Source organism: Dendrobates tinctorius, unplaced genomic scaffold, assembly GCF_039654945.1.
Source record: "Dendrobates tinctorius isolate UK_male_01 unplaced genomic scaffold, ASM3965494v1 ptg000396l, whole genome shotgun sequence".
Classification (NCBI taxonomy): Eukaryota; Metazoa; Chordata; class Amphibia; order Anura; family Dendrobatidae; genus Dendrobates; species Dendrobates tinctorius.
Genome location: NW_027362062.1, coordinates 2,483,184 through 2,507,182, shown reverse-complemented (window position 1 = coordinate 2,507,182; position 23,999 = coordinate 2,483,184). Strand labels below are relative to the sequence as shown.

Below are 23,999 nucleotides of genomic sequence, written 5' to 3'. Positions count from 1 at the left end.
CATCAACAAGGCATTTCCGGCCACAGAACTGCCGCTCACTGTTTTTTTTTTCTTTTTCGGACCATTCTCTGTAAACCCTAGAGATGGTTGTGCGTGAAAATCCCAGTAGATCAGCAGTTTCTGAAATACTCAGACCAGCCCTTCTGGCACCATAAATCATGCCACGTTCAAAGGCACTCAAATCACCTTTCTTCCCCATACTGATGCTCGGTTTGAACTGCAGGAGATTGTCTTGACCATGTCTACATGCCTAAATGCACTGAGTTGCCGCCATGTGATTGGCTGATTAGAAATTAAGTCTTAACACACAGTTGGACAGGTGTACCTAATAAAGTGGCCAGTGAGTGTATGTAATATGACGTATTGTAAAGTTACTACAGGCATGTACAAACATGGCAGACAGTGAGGCCGTCAGCTGTCACCCGGTTGGCTTGACAATGCTATTGGCACCACACAATCATGGTTTAGGGAGGTATGGACGTTCGAAGGGATACCTTCCTGACCATCAGCACCCCTGGCAGTTGTTACAAGTGGAAATTTGGACTGTGTGGACCCCTAAGTCATCAGGTGCTGACACTTTTCCTGTAATAGACAGCAGGTTTAGTTTGGATGATGGTATACTGCTTAAGCTGCCGAGTGTTGTCTAGCAACCAGTGTCAGTGGCCTGCCAAGACTTCAGGAGGGCCTTGTAAATGTCGGCACTTGTATAATTACTATGGAGTGGGAAAGGGAAGCTAACAGGCACTTCGTAGCCTCCCGGGTAGAGGGATAAATGTGTGTCCTCTTTGTTATATAATATTAGTACATCATATACTCTGATGTAGCCAGAACCATGTGTGCATGTGCAGGGCCAGCGTTTGGACCAGGCAGACCAGGCAGATGCCTAGGGCCCCCACCTACAAAGGGGGCCCCCTGCATCTGCAGTCCATTTATGAAGTGCCCAGAGGGTGTACAGCAGTGAATAATGCTGTGCATTGCTCTGAAGTCTTGGAGTGTCTCTCACAAAGCCCCTTGAGCCCCCCTGTCTCTTTCTCCCTGCAGTCAGGTTAAAAGTTGAGAGCGAGGGGGAGGGGCCGATTACAGCACAGTGACAGCCAGGAAGATGCCTGCAGCTCTGTGTGTCTCCTCCTGAGTCCTGATCATGGCTGCTCCTAGCACTGTCCTGAGAATGGATATGCCTAAGTGACGCCACAGAACCTGGTAAGAGCAGCAATAACAGGTCAGAGTACAGTGAATTACTCATTGTGGTCCCAGAGCTCTGTGCTGATTGCTGCAGGATCAGGATTCACAGCCACATACAGCAGTGATCAGCATCGGCTCTGACCACAGTCACTAATCCCTGCTTGTAATGTGACAGGGCGACCTCCTGTCACTACTGTCTGTATGACACAAGACAGGGATATTGTCTGCTGAATCAGGGGATTTATGATATAGAAATAAATGACTTCCCATGTGAAATAATAAGGGTAAACCATACACATATGTACAGTACAGGTGTGCATTTCAATCAGCGTTTTTGGTGCATTTTTTTTGCAGCCAAAGCCTCTCTCTTGGCAGTAAAAACACTGCTTTCAAAACACCCATTTTTTAGGGTATGTGCAGACGATCCAGAAATGGCAGCACTTTGGACACAGCGGACATGTGCTCCGTCCAAAGTGCTGCCATCTGTTGAACGCAGGTGATTCCACGTGTGGTCACTGAACCGTGCGGAATCACCGCACCCAATACATCGTAGGGGTGAGATTTCTCTTGTGGAGACTCGCATCTATGCAAGATAAATTGACATGCTGCGGTCTGCAGAGTCGTGCTGCATGTCCGTCTCTGTGGGTGAGGTGCGGGCGTATGTGCATGCATAGTGGACATGGAATTTCTAGAAATCCCATCCACTGTGCTGTAACATCTGGCCGCTGCGGGTTGGATGCTGTGGATATACGCCGCATCCAGAGTTTACTGATTGTGCACACACCCTTAGAGCTTTTGCTGTTTTGTTTTTTTTTTTTTATAGTTTTCATTTTGTCTACATGTTTAATAAAGTTTGTTTTATTCAGCAAAAACACAGCGAAAAACAGCGTTGCGGCATTTGCAGCTTTTCTAAAGCTTTTTCATTGCTTTCTACGGGTGAAAAAAATTGCTGAAAGAAGGGACACGATGCGGATTTAAAAAACACTGCAGTTGTGAAATTCAGTCAGGAAAAAAAAAAGGGTGTGCGGGAGATCTCTGAAAATCTCAGTTTTTGCTTGAGCTGGAAAATGCTTTAAACTTCTTATTTGCAGAAGAAAAAGCTGCAGAAATTCTGCCTATGAACGTGGCTAAGAGCGGCTTTATAAAGTGCCAGCAAAACATATGAGATTTCCGAAATCTCCTGCATGCGCTTGTTTTTTTCTGACTGAACTTCAGAACTGTAGCGCTTTCGTGTCACTTCTTTCAGTGTGTTTTCACCCGTAGAAAGCAATGAAAGAATGAAAAAAAAAAAAGCTGCAGATATTGCAACGGCATTTTTCGCTGCAATTTTTTTTGGTGGTTTTGGTGAATTAAACTATTAAGTGTCGTTCACACTTTCAGTATTTGGTCAGTATTTCACATCAGGATTTGTAATGCAGAAACAGCAATGGAACAATCAGAGGAAAAGTATAGTAGAAACACGTCACCACTTCTGGATTTCTCACCCTCCTGGTTTTGACTTGCGCATACTGATGTGAAATACTGATCGAATACTCAACGTGTGAACGTGGCCTTAACCATACTGTAGGCAAAGCAATCATCCTCATTTTAAAAAAAGCTGAAAAAAGTGTAAAGAACACCAGAAACAAGCTGAAAAACAGGTGTTTTGAACGCAACATTTTTACTGCCAATAGAAAAGGTTTTGGCTACTGAAAAAAATGCGTGTGAACATAGAGCCATAAGACTATCTGTGGTGTTACATAGGACTGCAGGTGACATCTACTACATTATTTGTTCTCCGAGTTATTGCTGCTCTCTCTGGTGTTACATAGGATGAGGTCACAGTCATGTAACTGGTGTGACGGACTGAGCTCCTGCTGAGCCCATATTTTGAGTGGACCCCCTGGGTCGTGGCACCCACCCACCGAGGGCGAGCTGACCTTGTGAGAATCCACCCCCTATACAGGGAGTGTCAGGGGCAAGACCAAGGGGGTGAGCCACCACGACTGCTGGGACCAAATGGCCGGCTCAGGGGGACACTATGGGAGTGTCTGACGACCAGGGTCAAGCAGGAAACAAGACAAGACAAGAGGTAAGTGCAAGGTATCTTCATTAAGATCTTCAGGATCACATTCAGTGCAAAAGTGAAAACAAGCAAAACGTGCAAGGTGCGCGCGTGGGCACGCCAAGGTCCATAGCATAGTATGTGCCAGGTGGCACGCCTAGGTACAGGTAAAGGCACAATGGCATCGGACTCCGGCCCGCTGGCAACGATCGCCATGATCAAGGTATCAGGCTGCGGACATCAGCTCCAGACATCAGGCCGCAGTCATCCAGCTTACGATTGTCATGATCTCAGTGCGGGTTTGACTCGCACACGTGGGGTTAATGTTTGGAACCAGTGCTGATGACTGGCATTTCTGGGGTTAAAGGTTGTGATCCCGGTGCAGGCTTACCTGCACACCTGGGGCTATGATTGTGGCCTCTCCCTGGTTCTGGGGGAGGCTTCTTATAGCCTCAGGACGCTCCCATCCCCGTCAGTTATACTTTCGCCCTTGGCATTGTGTGGTGACCCCTGAGTGTGTTAGTGCTGTGTTCTGGTTACTTGATTCTCTGTGTATGACTCGGTCTGTTCCCTGGATATCGCTTTGGATTCTGCCTGGTACCTTATATGTCTGTTTGGTTTTGATGTCTGCTTGGCCCTGATTATCCGCTCTGTCTCCTCCCTGGTACTGTACTGTGATCCTGTGTATGACCTTTGGCTTTGTCTGACCTCCCGTCTGTTTATCTCTCCTGTACCTCGCTGGTCTGTACTGTGCATAACCTCTGCTTTGCTTGGACTCTGAGTTCTCTTCATGTCTGCTCTCTATCTGAAACTCAACCTCTCCAAAACTGAACTTCTTCTGCTCCCACCATCTACTAACCTCCCTAAATCTGACATTTCCCTCTCTGTGGGTGGCACCATAATAACACCCCGACAGCAGGTGCGCTGTCTGGGTGTTATGTTCGACTCCGATCTCTCCTTCACCTCCCATATACAATCTCTTGCCCGCTCATGCCGCTTACACCTAAAGAACATCTCTAGAATCCGCCCTTTTCTCACCATGGAAACAACAAAAACTCTCACTGTCGACCTGATCCACTCCCGCCTAGACTACTGTAATGCTCTATTAATTGGCCTCCCTCTCACTCGACTCTCCCCTCTCCAGTCTATCCTTAATGCAGCAGCCAGGGTTGTCCATCTGGCTAATCGTTTCTCAGACGCGTCCGCTCTTCGCCAGTCGTTACACTGGCTGCCAATTCATTACAGGGTACAATTCAAAGTACTTGCTCTCACCCACAAAGCTCTCCACAGTGCGGCACCCCCTTACATCTCCTCCCTCATTTCTGTCTATCGGCCTAACCGACTGCTGTGCTCTGCAAATGACTTTCGACTAACCTCTGCCCTAATCCGTACCTCCCACTCCCGACTCCAAGACTTCTCCCGTGCTGCGCCAATCCTCTGGAATGCTCTACCCCAAAATATTAGGACCATCCACAATTTGCATAGTTTTAGGCGCTCGCTCAAAACACATTTGTTCAGAGCGGCCTATCACATTCAGTAATCAAAGTCATGTTTGTGTGTGTGTAGCCCATTCACTATCTCCATCTAACCCCCACCCCCTGAAGATGGCTGGACCGTCATTGTAAATACATCATTGTAAATACAAACCTGTGCTTTGTATCTCCCCCCACCTCATTGTAGATTGTAAGCTCCACGAGCAGGGTCGTCTTATTTCGCTTTAATTATTGTATTGTTAACGTTGTTACTTATGACTTGTGTTTGAAACTGTTCAACTGTAAAGCGCTGCGGAATATGTTGGCGCTATATAAATAAAGATTATTATTATTATTATTATTATTCTCTTCCTTCTCTGTGTGCAGGACGCTAAGCCCCGCCCCCTTGCAGTCACATGACCATTCACATGACCATAGGTCCTATGCTGGCTTCCTAAACTTCAGCATCCGCAGGTCCTGTGCATCGGTACTTTCTGGCTGTACCTGACCCCGGTACCCCTACTTTGCGGGTGAGTCACTGCTCAGCGGAGGCTGCACGCCGGCGCTGACACTCAGGACACGCTCCCTGGCTCAGTGAGCAAGTACAGTGCGGTGTTCCTGACATTAAAACTGACCATTTCAGTTTTTTTTTCTTCAAAAAAAAAAAAAAGGTGTGTTATCCTCATGGATCCCATACAAGCCTTGTCTGATCAGGTCAAGCACCTGACCCAAATGTTCCATAAGCTCAATGTGGAACAACACACGATGGCCCAGACCCAGCAACAGTTGGTGGTTACTGTGCAGGGGGCTGTCGATGCAGGGGCTTCTGGTTCTGGGGGTAGGGATGTGTCATTAGTGTCCCCCGAATCTCCGGTCAAATTGCCAGACTTTTTCTCAGGGGACAAAAAGGAGTTCAGGTCTTTCAGAGAAGGATGCAAGCTTTTTTTTTTCTCTAAGGCCCCGCTCCTCCGGGGATGAGTTCCAGAGGGTGGGGGTCATTATTTCCCTACTTCGGGGGGCTCCGCAAGCATGGGCTTTCTCTCTGTCTTCCTCTGCTCCTGAACGTATGTCAGTGAATGCATTCTTTGAGGCCCTCGGGCACATTTATGATGAACCTGACCGAGTGCGATTGGCAGAGGACATGGTGATGAGTGTCTGTCAGGGGAAACATTCAGCTGAGTGGTTTTGTTCTGAGTTCCGCCGCTGGGCGGCAGAGGTCTCTTGGAGCGACGCCGCACTCCGAGGACTCTTTCGCAGAGGCTTGTCCGAGCGGCTGCAGGATGCCTTGGCGTTACATCCCCCACCTAACTCTCTCGAGGACGCCATGACCTAGGCCGTCCGGATGGACCGCAGGCTGCGGGCCAGAGGGGTGATGCAGGTGGATACTCCATTATTCCCCAGTGGAAAAGAGATTGCCCCTGAGCCCATGGATGTAGGCGCCCTCTCCCTGAAGGATACGGAGAGGAAACGCCGGAAGGACAAGCAGTTATGCTTTTACTGCGGTAAAACGGGACATTGGAAAAGGGAGTGCCCGAATTGCCCGTCTTCAAACCCGGTCAGCGGGAAACGACTAGGTCTGGGTAGTCAACGGGGAGGCTGCTCAGACCCTCAGGTACCATTTTCCTCGTTTTCTAAAGTATTACTGCCTGTGGAACTATTTGTGGACGGTAGTTCTTTTTCCTCTACAGCCTTCGTCGACTGCGGATCATCTATTAACCTCATTGACTCCCAATTGGTCACACACTGCAAGATAGGGACAGTTAGGCTCAAGGTTCCGATCAAGGTGATGGCCATTGACTCATCTCCCCTCACTAAGGAGGGAGTTCGCTTTATGTCTGATGTGTTTTCGCTCAGAGTGGGCGCTATTCATGTGGGAAACATAAGTTGTTTTGTGCTGGACAATCTACCTGCAGGGTTGGTGTTGGGCATGCCCTGGTTACGCCATAACCCAGTTATTAACTGGAAAACAGGGGAGATTGTTCAATGGGGGTTTAATGATTTTGAGTTATGTGATAAATCCGCACTGCTGGTTGAACCAGTTAAATCTGTGTCTGTATCATCTGTCGAGCTGGAAGGTATTCCGGAATGCCTGAAGGACTTCGAAGATGTATTCTCCGAAAGTGAGGCCGAGACGTTACTGCCACATAGACACTTTGACTGCGCTATTGAGCTGGTCCTGGGGGCTAAATTACCCAAAGCCCGTCTGTTTAATTTGTCTGGTCCTGAGCGCTTGGCTATGAAGGAGTACATTACTGAAAGTCTGCGCAAAGGACACATACGTCCTTCAGTCTCACCTGTAGCGGCAGGTTTCTTTTTTGTAAAGAAAAAAGATGGCGGGTTACGTCCCTGTCGCGACTTCCGGGAGCTTAATCAAATTACTGTACGGAATACGTACCCCCTTCCGTTGATTCCCGATTTATGTAACCAGCTATCAGGGGCAAAGTGGTTTTCTAAACTTGACCTTCGGGGGGCATATAATTTGATAAGGGTCCGGGAGGGGGATGAATGGAAAACCGCGTTCCTCATGACCGAGGGACTATTTGAAAATTTAGTCATGCCGTTTGGTCTTACCAACGCCCCTGCCATATTTCAGAATTTCATCAACGTGGTATTCTCGGATCTCATTGGTCGTTTTGTCGTTATCTACTTAGATGATATTTTGATATATTCCCCCTACAAGTATTCTCATTTGGAACATGTACGAACTGTGCTCCAAAGGCTTAGAGAAAATCATTTGTATGCCAAATTGGAGAAATGTGTATTCTGTGTACAAGAGTTGTCCTTTTTGGGGTTAATTGTATCCGGTGAGGGTTTTCGCATGGACCCCAAGAAGGTGCAGGCCATTGCGGATTGGGTGCAACCCCAAGATCTTAAGGGTCTTCAGCGCTTCTTGGGGTTCGCCATTTATTACCGCAAATTTATCCGGGGGTTTTCGCAAGTGGTCAAACCTCTCACGGATCTAACATGCAAAGGTGCGGATGTGAGAAATTGGTCCTCGCTCGCAAAAGAGGCCTTTGCAACGCTGAAAAAATGTTTTATGTCTGCTCCTGTGTTAGTGCAGCCAGATCCGTCCAAACCATTCGTCGTGGAAGTGGACGCCTCTGAGGTGGGGGTGGGGGCGGTGTTGTCCCAAGGGCCTGCCACTCTAACCAACCTCAGGCCATGTGCTTTCTTTTCCAAGAAGTTCTCTGCTGCGGAAAGAAATTACGACGTAGGCAATAGAGAGCTTCTTGCGGTCAAATTGGCGTTTGAAGAATGGAGGCACTTTTTGGAGGGGGCCAGACACCCGGTTACGGTGATCACGGATCACAAAAATCTGTCGTACATTGAGTCTGCTAAAAGACTAACGCCCAGACAGGCCCGTTGGTCACTTTTTTTTTCCCGTTTTCAGTTTACGATTACATTTCGTCCAGGGTCTAAGAATGTCAAGGCTGACGCCTTATCACGCAGTTTTCAGCCGGTGTCGCCCCCTGAGCCACCGTCCTCCATTCTTCACCCTGGGGTTGTGATAGCAGAGGTCTCATCTGAATTGGAACGGGAGATTCTGGGGGCCCAGTCGCAGGCCTCGGCGGCCAAGCCGGAGGGGAAGTTGTTTGTCCCAGATCAACTTCGCCTGAAACTCTTGCAGGAGTTCCATGAATCCAAGCTGAGTGCTCACCCTGGTATTTCAGCCACACGTCTGGCGGTGGCTAGGATCTTTTGGTGGCCTACCCTTGGTTCGGACATAAAAAAATTCATTGCTGGTTGTGGGGTCTGCGCTCGTTCTAAAAGCTCTCATAGCCGGCCGGCAGGGGAGCTGATACCCTTGGCAGTGCCCGAAAGGCCATGGACTCATTTATCCATGGATTTTGTTACCAATCTCCCTCCATCTAAGGGTAATACAGTGGTATGGGTAGTGGTGGACAGGTTTTCTAAGCAGGCTCATTTCGTACCCCTGTCCGCACTACCGTCAGCTGAGACGTTATCCAGGTTGTTTGTGCAGCATGTGATCCGGTTGCATGGGGTACCCCTGAATGTGGTGTCTGATCGTGGTGTGCAGTTTGTGGCTAAGTTTTGGCGTGCTTTCTGCAAAAAATTAGGTATGTCTCTGTCCTTTTCGTCTGCATACCATCCTGAGAGCAATGGGCAGACGGAGCGCACTAACCAGTCCCTGGAACAGATCCTCAGGTGTCTAACCTCTGCTAGACAGAATGACTGGTGCGATGCACTGCCGTTGGCTGAATTTGCCTTCAATAGTCGGGTGAGTCAATCCACTGGTAGGTCCCCTTTCTTGATTAACTATGGGTTCAGTCCTCATTTTGGTGAGTTTTCTCGTCTGGATTCGGGGTGTCCCGGGACTGAGGATTCTATTCAGCGGTTAAAAGATACATGGGCAGAAGTCCAGCGGCGTATATCTAGGTCTCAAGGCAGGTATAAGTTTTTCGCGGACAGGAAACGAACACCTGGTCCCATGTTTCGGGTGGGAGAGAAAGTTTGGCTCTCCACGCGAAACATTAAGTTAAAGATTCCGTCAGCCAAGTTGGGACCCAAATTCATTGGCCCGTACAAGATTGTGGAAAAAATCAATCCAGTGGCGTATAGGCTGTGCCTTCCACCCTCTTTCAAGATCCCTAACGTCTTCCACAAATCTCTACTGAAACCTTTTGAAGCAGTACGGGGAGACTCCGAGTCTGCTGCTCCTCCGGTTTTGGTCGAGGGGCAGGTGGAGTACGAGGTTGGTCATATCGTAGATTCCAGGTTGGTACGGCGGTCGGTACAGTACCTGGTTCATTGGAAGGGGTATGGACCGGAGGACAGGTCCTGGGTAACAGCCCGGTTGATGCATGCTGATCGCCTGGTGCGGGCTTTCCATGCTAAGTACCCGGGCAAGCCTGGGGGTCCAGAGGCCCCCCGTTGAGAGGGGGGTACTGTCATGATCTCAGTGCGGGTTTGACTCGCACACGTGGGGTTAATGTTTGGAACCAGTGCTGATGACTGGCATTTCTGGGGTTAAAGGTTGTGATCCCGGTGCAGGCTTACCTGCACACCTGGGGCTATGATTGTGGCCTCTCCCTGGTTCTGGGGGAGGCTTCTTATAGCCTCAGGACGCTCCCATCCCTGTCAGTTATACTTTCGCCCTTGGCATTGTGTGGTGACCCCTGAGTGTGTTAGTGCTGTGTTCTGGTTACTTGATTCTCTGTATATGACTCGGTCTGTTCCCTGGATATCGCTTTGGATTCTGCCTGGTACCTTATATGTCTGTTTGGTTTTGATCTCTGCTTGGCCCTGATTATCCGCTCTGTCTCCTCCCTGGTACTGTACTGTGATCCTGTGTATGACCTTTGGCTTTGTCTGACCTCCCGTCTGTTTATCTCTCCTGTACCTCGCTGGTCTGTACTGTGCATAACCTCTGCTTTGCTTGGACTCTGAGTTCTCTTCCTTCTCTGTGTGCAGGACGCTAAGCCCCGCCCCCTTGCAGTCACATGACCATTCACATGACCATAGGTCCTATGCTGGCTTCCTAAACTTCAGCATCCACAGGTCCTGTGCATCGGTACTTTCTGGCTGTACCTGACCCCGGTACCCCTACTTTGCGGGTGAGTCACTGCTCAGCGGAGGCTGCACGCCGGCGCTGACACTCAGGACACGCGCACTGGCTCAGTGAGCAAGTACAGTGCGGTGTTCCTGACAACGATCTCTGGCAGTGATCGGCATGTTCCGGAATCCGGCAGGCAAACCAGGGTTCAGGCAAGGAGGCACGACAGATATCCAGGCATGGTGTGTGTTAGGGAACACGCCAAGGTCCATGGCTAGGTGCAAGGCAAGGTGCTTGTGTAGGGGATAAGCCAAGGTTCAAGGCGAGGTGCGTGTGTAGGGGACACGCCAGGGTTCAAAGCTAGGTGCAAAGCAAGGTGCGTGTGTAGGGGACACGCCAGGGTTCACAAAACAAGACAGGGTGCATGTGTAGAGACACGCCAAAGCACAAGGTACAAGACAGAGAGCGTGTGTGCAAAGAGACACGCCAGGCTCAGGGTTCACGGCAGGGTGCGTGCTAGGAGCCACGCCAGGGTTCAGGGCAGGACGCGTGCTAGGAGCCACGTGGGACGCACACCTCACTGGCCAGTGCACACGGCTGTAACGCCAGCATGAGGCACGACTAAGGCACAGGAGGCGAGCAAAGGAACCTTCGTGCTAGGAGCCACGCCAGGTTCAGGGCAGGGTGCGTGCTAGGAGCCATGCCAGGGTTCAAGGCAGTGTGCGTGCTTGGAGCCACACCAGAGTTCAAGGAAGGACTGCGTGCTAGGAGCCACGCAGGAGGCACGCCTCACTGGCCAGTGCACACGGCTGTACACAAACACGAGGCACTTACCACAGCACAGGAGACGGCCAAGGGGAACCCACGCCGGGGTTCAAGACAAGGACAAGGCATGGAACAAGGCATGGAACAAGACAAGACTAGGTACGGAACACAGGCAGAGACAGAGCCAGAACAGAGCGAGGACAGAGTCTAGCAGCGGAGCGTAGGCCGAAGTCCAGAGCCGGGCCAAGGGAGCACCTTGGGACTAGACATGGAAATGTGCAAGAGAGCACCATAGGACAGAGTACGGAAAACCAGGCAGAGACAAGAAACATGAGAAATACTACAAGGCTCAGAATAGCAAAGACCAGACATAGCGAAACAGGCAAGGCAGAGAACAGCGGAAGGAGTACAAGGCAAAGCAAGGCAAAGACAAACATGGCACGAGACAAGAGGCAGAGTACGAGCACGGAGCGTGTGCAGGGACGCACGACAGGGCAGAGTGCACGGGCACAGAATAGAGGGAGCGACCCAGCAGACCAAGCAGCCATGCAGGGAATCAACACAATAATCAGGCCCTGACCATAGGGAGGGGCGGTCTGATATAGGGCATTAGCACCTTCACTTCCGGGTCAGAACCAGGGAAGAACTTCCGGTTCAGTCCTCAGGATCACAGAGCAGTCACATGATCAGTATTCCAGGCCTGCAAAGAGGATTGCAGAACCAGACAGTGCTGGAACCTAGGAAGGGTCACATGTTCAGGGGTTTCAGACATGCAGAGATGACTGCAGAACTGGACAGTGCTGGATCCTAGGAAAGGTCACATGATCAGGGGTTTCAGACATGCAGAGATTGCAGAACCGGACAGTGCTGGATCCTAGGAAAGGTCACATGATCAGGGGTTTCAGACACGCAGAGACGATTGCAGAAGGCAGAGCAGAACGCAGGCATCTTGGAGCCCAACAGTCATGAGGTGACTGTGCACACTGCTCTAGGGAACATGCAGGATAGCAGACATGAGATGCGCGTGCACACCGCTCCAGGGTCATGAGGCAAAACAGACATGGCGGAAGTGACAACTGGTCACGTGAGTCGGGAGGGCTTCTGTACTGGAGTGTGCTGTGCAAAGAGGGAATTGTATGGCGATCGGTACACAGCCCCTTCTGAAATTACAGGTGGGCGTGGTGGCTGATTCGCATGTGGGAAAACTACAATCCCGGCCGGGATAGCGGGTGGGAGTGTCAAAATCAGGACTGTCCCGGACAGTTGGGAGCCCTTCTGTGTTTTCTGCAGTGTTAAAAAAAAAAAATTAAGAGGGGGTTGGGGGACAACTCTTTTCTGACCCTAGCAATGCTCCTGTGTAGTTCTAATAGTGGCAGACCCGTTGGCTGATATAAGGCCCCTGAATATGGGGGCCACAGTGCCAGCACAGACCCTTCTGCCACCTGTATCCACATCCTGCTCATGTAATGTAACCTAAATGTGTGATTTTACAATGTTAGCATTTGGGACCCCACTTTAAACTTTTGCCTAGGGCCCCACTTTGTCTAAAACCGTCCCTGTGCATGTGTGCCCAAGAACCTGAAAGATGAATGCTCTGAGATGGTGACGAGGAGATAGAAGCAGCTTATCTTCCCCCACAAGTAAGACTTATGACTCCGGCATTGGACTCAGCTGTGAGAATTTTTACGGGTTTTCAGGGTTTGAATGTAAACACGAACATTTTTTTCCACTGACAGCAGAGATCTAGAAAATGGTCAGCAGTTAACGAGGTTGTTTCCAAAAGTGGACAATCTTCTTTTCTTACTTATTTGTATGTATTTTGGGCTAAAAATAATTTTTTACAATTGGATTTCATTAAAATTTTTGCACCGTTTGCCTTCTGTATCCCTTGCGTTGCACTGTCTATTGCCAGCTGCACAATGGGTTGATTGAGAATGTGCCAGTGAGCTGGTTCTGAGGGTCTGACAGGAGAGTTTGTATTCTTTTATCTGTCTTTTTTTGTATATATTCTTTATTTAGAAAATTTCAATAATATAACAGGAAAGGAAAATTCCATTAACCAGAAATAGTAAAAGAAAGAATGAGTTAAAAAAAAACAATCGTAATAAACCACAACGTTTGCGAACAAAGGATTGTAAGAAGAGTTTAAAAAACAATCCTGCTTAAAATATAGAGGTTAACTAAGCGATTTGGGAGATCAAGCTCAAATCAAGGCATGAACATTACAGAACAAACTATATGTAAAGAAAAAAATATGAATAACAAAAGAAATTTGTTTTACTGGTTGTGCTTATTTGGTGATCCTCTGAGGCGTTCAACCAGGCTATCCATGCGTTTAGAGTCTTTAAGTTTTTAGATCCTGAAAGTCTAATTTTCTCGTATATACCGATTTGGTTGGATTCTTTTATCCATTCTTTGCAGGTGGAGGTCTCTACATCTTTCCAGTGTATTGCGATAGTTATTTTAGCTGCGTTGAGCAGGTGAGGTATCAGTGAGCCTTTTTTAAAGTGTAAAATTGAAGGATCCAGATCTGTCTTTTTGTAAGCTCCTCTCAGTTGATTTATGATCATAGACCACAATAAAGTTGAGCCTGGAAAAGCAAAATGGTGCAACATTTTTAATGAAAGCCAAATGCAAAAATAAATGTACTCATTGTCAGAAATAGGAGAGGACCCGACGCCTTTTTTAAATGATTTATTTAAATCATTTAAAAAAACAGTGACGACCCCTTTATTTTGATAACCAGCCTTGTTGAAGCTGACAGCTGAGGGTTGCAGCCCCCAGCTGTCAGTTTTGCCTGGCTGGTTGTAGAAAATATAGGGGAGCCTGCGCCGTTTTTTTCATGTGTTTACTTATTTATAGTACAGGTGGTAGCTGGTGAGCACTCCCAACAGCCGCCGCCTGCTCTCACTGTTATTAGTGTCTGCAGGTGTAGGCTTATGGGAGTAGTAGTCCCATCAGCTGCTGCCTGCCCTTGCTGTTATCAGCTGAATTAACGTTGCGAGCAGGAGAGAATGATGAGAGGGGTCTTCAGCATCCGGCGCCGGGGAACAGGCCTAACTGAACCGCTGATTCTCAGGCACTGGTACGTGTCACACTTATGACACACGGATGTCATCCGTGTGTCATCAGTGTGCATGTGTGCGGGACATTTTGTACCCCATGCTGCTGTTAAAAAAACAAACATGTCAGCGTATTTTGCTCACAGACACACGGTTTGTGGAAACCTTCACTTGAATGGGTCTATGTGTGTAAGTGTCTCCGATACGTGTGAAAACTGTCACCACACGTTCCGGACACACTGACGTCTGAAAGAGTCCTTAGTCGGGAAAAGCTCCTGATGCAAACTCTAGGCCAGGATTGTCAAACTCAAATAGACAGAGAACCACAATTAAAAGCTTGGACAAAGTCGCCGGCCAACCCTGATATTTATTAAAAAAAAATTCAGCAATTGAGGAAGTTTTTCCTTATCAAATATAACCATTAACTTTTTCATATGGATGCAAACTTAAGGGGGCTGTCCCACAAACAATATTAATTTGAATTAATAGATCTTAGAACAAAAAGTTGAATATAATATGTTATATAAGAGCCGTAAAATGCATGTGGCCTAATTTAAATATCTAATAATAAAGGATACAAAATCTTGAATAATACAGATAATAAAGTATGATGCCAACAAATGTGCCAAAAAACGTATAATGGCCCCATATTGTGATCCATACAGTATAATGGCCCTGTATTGTGCTCCATACAGTATAATGACCCCACTTAGTGCTCCATATAGTATAATGGCCCAACATAGTTCTTCATACAGTATAATGACCTCACATAGTGCCCTATACAGTAAAATAGGCCCAACTTTAAAAAAATAAATAAATACTCACCTATGCCAGATCCCCCGCTGCTATGGACTCTTCATGGTGTATTCAGATCCTCTGCACATCTCGGTACAGGGGGTGCGTTGAAAATAACGTAGTCGCTCCTGGTGCGTTGAAACGTCAGACGAAAAGGGGGAATGATGGGATAAGGAGCTTCAGCTGACGCACCCTCCTCCATCATTGCTTTCAACTGTATCGGCAGCTAGGATGCCTAAATAGTTGAGAGTGCAATCGGGACCCGCTCAGTGTCGCAGCTCAAGTATACTCGGGAGACCAGCCCAGCGTCGTGGGCCAATGTTCTCGCCCATGGACAAGAGTTTAACATATGTGTGTTCTAGGCTAAGTGCACAGATGTAGTATACACATAGCCTTACTGTCTCTTTGTTATTGCATCCAGCTTCTGTCTCGCTCCATGGATTAGTCAACTGATACCTGTAGTTCTAATCTTGGTTTTGACCCTACATCCTTATCGCAGACAATCTGTTCTCTTGGTAATGTCCGGTGACTAATTTTTGATCATGATACTGCTTGCGCAGGACACCTGCCACCCCAATCCATGGCTGTTCTGAGGACCACAACCTAGACATATGATTGACAAAGTCCATACCTCCCTGAGGATGTTTAAGGTTTATTTCCAAGATATTCTGGTAATTTACTGATTGCTGGGATTTCACTGCAGGGACCCCCATCAATTCAGAAAACGGGGATCTGTAACCAAGCTCACAACCCCTCCATTCGTTGTCTAAGGGACTGCCAGAGAAAGCCGAGCTCAGGGTTCTGTTTCTCGCAGCGAGACGGTGTTAACGAAGCCTCTACCACTAGAGTTGAGTGAAACGGGTCGAAAAAATTCAAAAGTCGCCGACTTTTGGCAAAGTCGGGTTTCATGAAACGAAACCCGACCCTAGGATGAGGTCGGCCACGAGGTCGGCGACTTGCGCGCCAAAGTCGCGTTTCAAAAGTTTGTTTTGCGCTCTTTTTCAGCCAATCAGGATCCACGGACACTGTGGGCAACGTGATGACATAGGCACGGGTCACCACCATCTTTCAGAAGGGCATGCAAGTGATTGGCTTGCTTTGGTGGGCGTCACAGGGGGTATAAAAGGGCGTGCACGCCGACCGCCATCTTACTTCTGCCGATCTTAGTATAGGGAGAGGTTGCTGCTGATTCTGTAGGGAGAGCGTTAGGCAGGGAAGAAGACAAAAAAACTGCTTCTGCTGCTAGCGATTTGGCCTGCACAACACACAAGTCACTGTGTGTGCAGTGCAAGGGGAGGCTATATTGTGGTGTATCAGTGGTGTTGGTTGTTGGGCTGCCTTTTAAGGCTTCCTGACACGCTGGCATTGCTGTTTACCCACTGCTCCGCAAACTGCTTTTTTAAAAGCAATCCAATCTCCCTTATCCTCTCTTCACTTTGGTCACAGGCAGCTGTGCCATCGAGCGTGTCACATAGCGCTCAGATATCAGTGGGCCGCACACAATCCACAAGTGTCCACTGTCCACAAGTGTACGCAGAGATTCAAAATCTCCATTATCCTCTCGTCACTTTGGTCACAGGCAGCTGTGCCATCGAGCGTGTCACATAGCGCTCAGATATCAGTGGGCCGCACACAATCCACAAGTGTCCACTGTCCACAAGTGTACGCAGAGATTCAAAATCTCCATTATCCTCTCGTCACTTTGGTCACAGGCAGCTGTGCCATCGAGCGTGTCACATAGCGCTCAGATATCAGTGGGCCGCACACAATCCACAAGTGTCCACTGTCCACAAGTGTACGCAGAGATTCAAAATCTCCATTATCCTCTCGTCACTTTGGTCACAGGCAGCTGTGCCATCGAGCGTGTCACATAGCGCTCAGATATCAGTGGGCCGCACACAATCCACAAGTGTCCACTGTCCACAAGTGTACGCAGAGATTCAAAATCTCCATTATCCTCTCGTCACTTTGGTCACAGGCAGCTGTGCCATCGAGCGTGTCACATAGCGCTCAGATATCAGTGGGCCGCACACAATCCACAAGTGTCCAGTGTCCAAAAGTGTACGCAGAGATTCAAAATCTCCATTATCCTCTCGTCACTTTGGTCACAGGCAGCTGTGCCATCGAGCGTGTCACATAGCGCTCAGATATCAGTGGGCCGCACACAATCCACAAGTGTCCACTGTCCACAAGTGTACGCAGAGATTCAAAATCTCCATTATCCTCTCGTCACTTTGGTCACAGGCAGCTGTGCCATCGAGCGTGTCACATAGCGCTCAGATATCAGTGGGCCGCACACAATCCACAAGTGTCCACTGTCCACAAGTGTGTGCAGAAATTCTAAAACTCCCCTGTCCTATAGACACCTTGTACCTTGTTTTACATTACTATATAGTTTGTTGGATTTTGTCTACATTTCTACCAAAAATGAGGAAGGCTGGTGGAAGAGGCCGTGGAATTGGGCGGGGGTTGGCAGCTGGTAATGATGGTGTTGGTGGTGGATCTGATGGTAGTGGCAAGAGCAAAATAGGACCGAATGCAGGAGGTGCTGACCCTGCGTCATCGTCTGGCTACATAAGGCCTCGAACGCTTAGTTTTCTAGGAGTTGGCAAACCGCTTTTAAAGGCAGAGCATCAGGAAAAAGTTTTGTCTTACATTGCTGACTCAGCCTCCAGCTCTATCGCCTCCTCTTCTTCAGTTGTAAAAAGTAAAAGCACTGAGTCGTCATTGGAGGCTCATGTTCATGAACCACACCTTTCCTTGTGTCGTTCACCCCAACCAAGATTGAAGGATGACGTAGGCCATACTACTGATTACTCCATGGAGCTGTTTTCACATACCATGCCTGGATTATCAAGTCAAATGGTGAATTACCCAGGCCAAGATGAATCTGACATGGAGTGCACTGATGCACAGCCGCTGATGGATGATTCTGCTGGTACATTCACTCAGAGCACTACATTGTCCTCGCAGTGTACAGAGCCAGATTTTGACCCTGATGAGACTCAGGTGCCCCTTCCCGCACACTATACCACCATACACGGTGACACAGAGAAAGGTGCACATGACATAGAAGAGGAGGTGATGGATGACCGAGTTGTTGACCCAGATTGGCATCCATTGGGGGAAGAGGGTGCTGCTTCCAATAGCTCAGATGAGGAGCATCCACAGCAGACATCGACAACGCAACAGCTGTTATCTGGCAGGCCCGGAGCACTCCAAAGACAGGTTCCAAACATCAAAAGAGTTGCTGGACAGCTTGTCCAGAGGGTCAAAAGATCACAGCGTGCTAGGCCGCAAAATGTCTGCCAAAGTAGGAAGAGTGCAGTGTGGCACTTTTTTGAACAAAATCCTCATGATCAGGCCAAGGTTATCTGTAAGAAGTGCGCAAAGACCTTTAGCCGAGGGAAAAATCTGAAAAATTTGAATACCAGTTGCATGCTTAGACATTTAACCAGCATGCACTTGCAAGCGTGGACACAACACCAAACCTCATGTGCCACATGTGCAACTGATCACAACGAAGGTAGTCAGCAACGCTACATTGTTTCCCCCACTGTAAGCCCACCGGTTAGCACAGCAGCAAATGTTGAGGTGTCGTTGCAAGGCCACAGCAGTCAGGGAATCCCACTGTTATATCAACGAAAGACTGATTCTAGGCCATCAGAAAGAACACCAACTCCATCACCATCATCAACCCTCTCTCAGTCCGCCCTGTCCACCGCTTCTTCCACCATATGCAGCTCTCAAGTCCAGCTCACCCTCCCAGACACTATGAGTAGGTCAAGAAAGTACTCAGTCTCTCATCCGCGTACACTGGGTTTGAACGCCCACATTGCCAAACTAATCTCGTTTGAGATGATGCCCTTTCGGTTGGTGGAAAGCACAGCTTTCCGCGAACTCATGGCCTATGCAGTACCACGCTATGACCTACCCAGTCGCCACTTCTTCTCTCGCAAAGCCATCCCAGCCCTCCACCATCATGTGAAAGACCGCATTGTCCATGCACTCAAGCAGTCAGTGAGCGGAAAGGTGCACCTCACAACTGATGCATGGTCCAGTCGGCATGGCCAGGGCCGTTACGTGTCCATCACTGCGCACTGGGTTAATGTGGTGGATGCAGGGTCCACAGGGGACAGCGGTGGTGGGACAGTGCTGCATAGCCCACGGTATAGGAAACAGTTGGCTGTAGGCGTTCGACCCTCCTCCTCCTCCTCCTCCTCCAGAAGCGACAGCTCGTCCACAGAGCGCAGTCGTACGAGCACTCCATCTGCAGCTGCCACTGTTGCACACGATGTGTCCCCCTATCGAGCAGCTAGTGGAAAGCGTCAGCAGGCTGTGTTGCAGATGATGTGTTTGGGCGACAGACACACCGCCGAGGTGCTGGCCGAGTACTTGAAGCGACAAACTGAGTCATGGCTGGGCAGTGTACATCTTGAGGCAGGCAAGGTAGTTAGTGATAACGGCCGTAATTTTGTGGCAGCCATAGCCCTTTCAAAACTCAGCAACATACCTTGCTTGGCTCACACCTTGAACCTGGTGGTGCAGTGCTTCCTCAAAAATTATCCGGAGTTAACAGCCCTGCTCCAGAAGGTGCGAAGACTGTGCGCGCACATCCGCCGGTCGCCTGTACACTCCGTTCGTATGCAGAAGCTGCAGCGATTGCTCCACCTTCCCAACCACCGCCTCATTATCGACATTGCAACAAGGTGGAACTCCACCCTGCACATGGTGGAGCGGCTGTGCGAGCAGAGGCAGGCCATAATGCATTTGTGGGAGGATACACGGCCAGGCACTTTGAGAGCAGACATGGAGTTGACAGGCGTGCAGTGGTCGAAGCTGAAAGACCTTTGTAAAGTCCTTCAGTGTTTTGAGGAATGCACACGGCTGGTAAGCGCAGACGACGCCATCCTAAGCATGAGCATCCCACTTATGCGTCTGCTCATGCAAACTTTGACGCACCTTAAGGAGCAGGCGTCTGCAGCCAATGTTGATGAGGAGGAAGAGGAGGAGGGAATCCTTGATGACATTCAGCCATTGTCTGCTCAGGGACCTCTCCTGGACGAGGTGGAGGAAGAAGAGGAGGAGGAGGAGGAGGATGATGGGGATGATTACTTAGGGGAGGAGGATGCATCTCGTGGGGCAAGTGAAAATGTTGGCGTGGCAAGGTCTGGTACAGGGTTTGTGCGTGACTGGAGGGATGTGGATTTGCCAGAAAGTGCTCCTCCACCCAGCACTCGCAGTGCATCATTGACACCGGGAACATTGGCCCACATGTCAGATTATGCCTTGCGGATCCTAAAAAGGGACCCCCGCATTGCCAAAATGATGAACGATGACGACTACTGGTTGGCCAGCATCCTGGATCCACGCTATAAAGGCAAATTACAAAACATCATGCCACAGGAGAACCTTGACCTAATATTGGCTAATAAACAAGCAACTCTGGTAAATCGGTTGCTTGAGGCATTCCCAGCACACAGCAGCGGTGATGGTTCTCACACGAGCCGTACGGGCCGGGGGCAGCTTGGCAGAGGTGTTCGTGGTGCACACAGCAGAAGTGGCGTTGGAGACAGGGGTTTCATGACAATGTTGTGGACTGATTTTTCAAATACCGCTCACACAACTGGTAATACTGCATCGATGGAAAGTGACAGGAGACAGCAGTTGTCAACTATGGTTACAAACTACTTTTCCTCCCATATCGATGTTCTCCCACACAGGTCATTCCCCTTTGACTATTGGGCCGCTAAACTGGACACCTGGCCTGAATTGGCCCAATATGCCTTACAGGAGCTCGCTTGCCCAGCTGCAAGTGTGCTATCGGAAAGAGTCTTCAGTGCAGCTGGATCAATCCTGACAGAAAAAAGGACCCGTCTGTCAACCCAAAATGTGGATGATCTAACCTTCATTAAAATGAACCACGCATGGGTTTCCAAGGATTTTGTCCCACCTTCCCCTGATGACACATAGGGTGACAGAAAAATGGCTTGCTTTGGTCCACCTCTTCCTGGTACTTCACCTATTTCGCCTTTTGCATCAGTTGAATGTCCAACATCAACATATGCCACTTTCTAAAACTCCCTAACTGTGCTGCCTCCCCCCCCCATGGCCGGGGTCACCACCTAGCGCACGACACCGTGCGAGTGCCGTTGCCCTGGACAGGTGGGTAGGCCGACTCTTGGGCGCGGGCACTGGCACAGGGTCCCTCATAGTGCAATCAAGTGTCTCTGACGGCGGTGGTGCACACCCGCCGTCAGACACACCGCTGTACTATGAGGGGCCCAGTGCCAGTACCGACACCCACGAGTGGGCCCCCCTTGCTTGGCCAGGGCCCCAGCATTTGCAATCTTTACCTCTCCCTGCTCCTCCGCTGTGTAATCTGGGCCGTCAAATCCATACTGTGCCTGACACCGTCTGAGCCTGCCTCCTGAGACATATATTTTGAATGTGTACGCTATCCATACACGTTATCCGGGGATACGGTACCCCTTCTAACCTTTGTGCAATGACGTGCAATCCATACTGGGCCTAACACCGTCTGAGCCTGCCTCATGCTGTATAGACATATATTTTGAATGTGTTCGCTATCCATACATGTTATCCGGGGATACGGTACCCCTTCTAACCTTTGTGCAATGACGTGCAATCCATACTGGGCCTAACACCGTCTGAGCCTGCCTCATGCTGTATAGACATATATTTTGAATGTGTACGCTATCCATACATGTTATCCAGGGATACGGTACCCCTTCTAACCTTTGTGCAATGACGTGCAATCCATACTGGGCCTAACACCGTCTGAGCCTGCCTCATGCTGTATAGACATATATTTTGAATGTGTACACTATCCATACATGTTATCCGGGGATACGGTACCCCTTCTAACCTTTGTGCAATCCATACTGGACCTAACACCGTCTGAGCCTGCCTCATGCTGTATAGACATATATTTTGAATGTGTACGCTATCCATACATGTTATCCGGGGATACGGTACCCTTTCTAACCTTTGTGCAATGACGTGCATTCCATACTGGGCCTAACACCGTCTGAGCCTGCCTCATGCTGTATAGACATATATTTTGAATGTGTACGCTATCCATACATGTTATCCAGGGATACGGTACCCTTTCTAACCTTTGTGCAATGACGTGCAATCCATACTGGGCCTAACACCGTCTGAGCCTGCCTCATGCTGTATAGACATATATTTTGAATGTGTACGCTATCCATACATGTTATCCGGGGATACGGTACCCCTTCTAACCTTTGTGCAATGACGTGCAATCCATACTGGGCCTAACACCGTCTGAGCCTGCCTCATGCTGTATAGACATATATTTTGAATGTGTATGCTATCCATACATGTTATCCAGGGATACGGTACCCTTTCTAACCTTTGTGCAATCACGTGCAATCCATACTGGGCGTGAGAACGGCTGGCGAGCTGTTAAGCAAGCTACAGCACCTGTCCAGACAAGTACAGGGATTCCCTAGCGAGGAGACTTATTTGATTGTTTTCTATGTTGGGACAGCAATTTTTGGGGAGCACTATACTCTGGAGAATGATAGATTGGGCCCACCATACACTGGAACATTCCAAAGGTGGACATCAGACACTGGAGCAGCATTTACAGGGCCCATTATACACTAGAGCAGTAGAAATGGGGCCCATTATGTTTGGAGCATTATTTGGGCCCATAAGACAGTGGAGCTTCATCCATGGGGACCAACATATACTGTAGCATTATGTGGAGCTCATCATATACTGTTTCAAACATTATATGGGACCAATGATTTTGTATGGAGAAATAGATGGGCCTCGTCATGAGATGTAAAAAGTGAGGTATTTTTCATTGTACTATACCGCTATTTCTCTGCCGTATCGGAGCATGATGAGTTGTGGTATGTGTTAAAGGGGCGCTCTTTCGCCCAGGGCACATGAAAACCTGCAGCCAGCCCTCCCCCCCCCACAAATTTAGCCAAATAACCCCCATTTTTCAGTGCGTAACTTGTATTATGAAGTTAATTAAGGTTGACAAGCTTAAGTAAGAAGAATTGATGCTTTTGGCATTCAAATGGGCACTGTAGGTGTGTTTCCTGTCCTCCTCTCACTGCCGACTTTTATTCCCCATTGACTTACATTGGGTTTCGTGTTTCGGGACGACCCCGACTTTTCCCTATAATCGGACGATCTTGCTCGACCCGACTTTTGGAAAAGTCGGGTTTCACGAAACGAAACGCGACCCTAAAAAAGCAAAAGTCGCTCAACTCTATCTACCACCATTGGAGAAAACTCAGAACAAAATGACTTTCTAATCCTCTGCATGTCATTTGTTTATATGGATTTATGTCACAGATTTTACATTTTGCATTGCGTAGTGTGAACTCCGCTGAAAATCCACGACAGAATTTGTATTTAGATTTTGCTGAGGATTCACCCTCAAAAATTGTCTGCTGAACGTTTTCCTTATGGCTCGGCCTAGTACAACAATACTTTTAGGAAACCTGAAAGAAAATAAATGGAAGGAACCAACCAACAATGAAGCAAATGAAATAGTTTTGTGGTTACATTACTGAACTCCTGCAGCTTGTACCACTTATTTTCTGAGACTTGATCCTTCTTTGCAACCAATTATTTGTGTTTTCTTCTTTCTACCATGCATCTAAAGAAATGAAAAAAAAATTGGCAAATAAGCCTATCGGTCCAAGTGCAATCTGACAAAACATTGTATCGCACCCGGGCCAATGTTATGCTGTTATGCTATGTCTAATTTTTTACTCGGACACAGCCGGTCCGGGGCAAAAAATGCAGAACTAGGGAGCTGTCAGTAAGGCTAGGTGGCTGGAGATGCAGCAGCAGGGAGGTGGGTGTTATGATTGAGTCACCGTAGGAGGCAAAAATAGAAATGCTAGCTAAGTCCAGAAAACCAGAGAAGTCGGCAGCTATCAGATTGCAGACCCCTGAACCTATCAACACAAATAGCAGTAGCCGTGGGGGGCTCCTACAATGCCCTAGGCCGCTCGATCACAGCTGGAGAACTACATAGCCTAAAGACAGAAAGGGAAATCTAAACTGCCCCAGAGCACACCCCAAAGCAACAGGCAGCCCCCCACATATAATGACGGTGAAGCAAGAAGAAAGAACAAAACACAGACAGA

At 48.6% G+C, this 23,999-nt stretch overlaps 1 protein-coding gene across 3 annotated transcripts in view; it reads left to right on the top strand.

Moving 5' to 3' along the window:
• SLC1A7 (solute carrier family 1 member 7) overlaps positions 1–23,999 on the top strand; it is a 119,354-nt gene that overhangs the window by 12,630 nt on the left and 82,725 nt on the right. The window contains exon 1 of one of the 3 annotated variants that reach the window (XM_073563720.1): positions 9,926–10,274. The exons of the other annotated variants lie outside the window; for them this stretch is intronic. The gene's annotated coding sequence lies outside the window, so the exon portion shown is untranslated. Of the gene's footprint in view, positions 1–9,925; positions 10,275–23,999 lie in introns of those variants that run through there. 3 annotated transcript variants of the gene reach the window in all.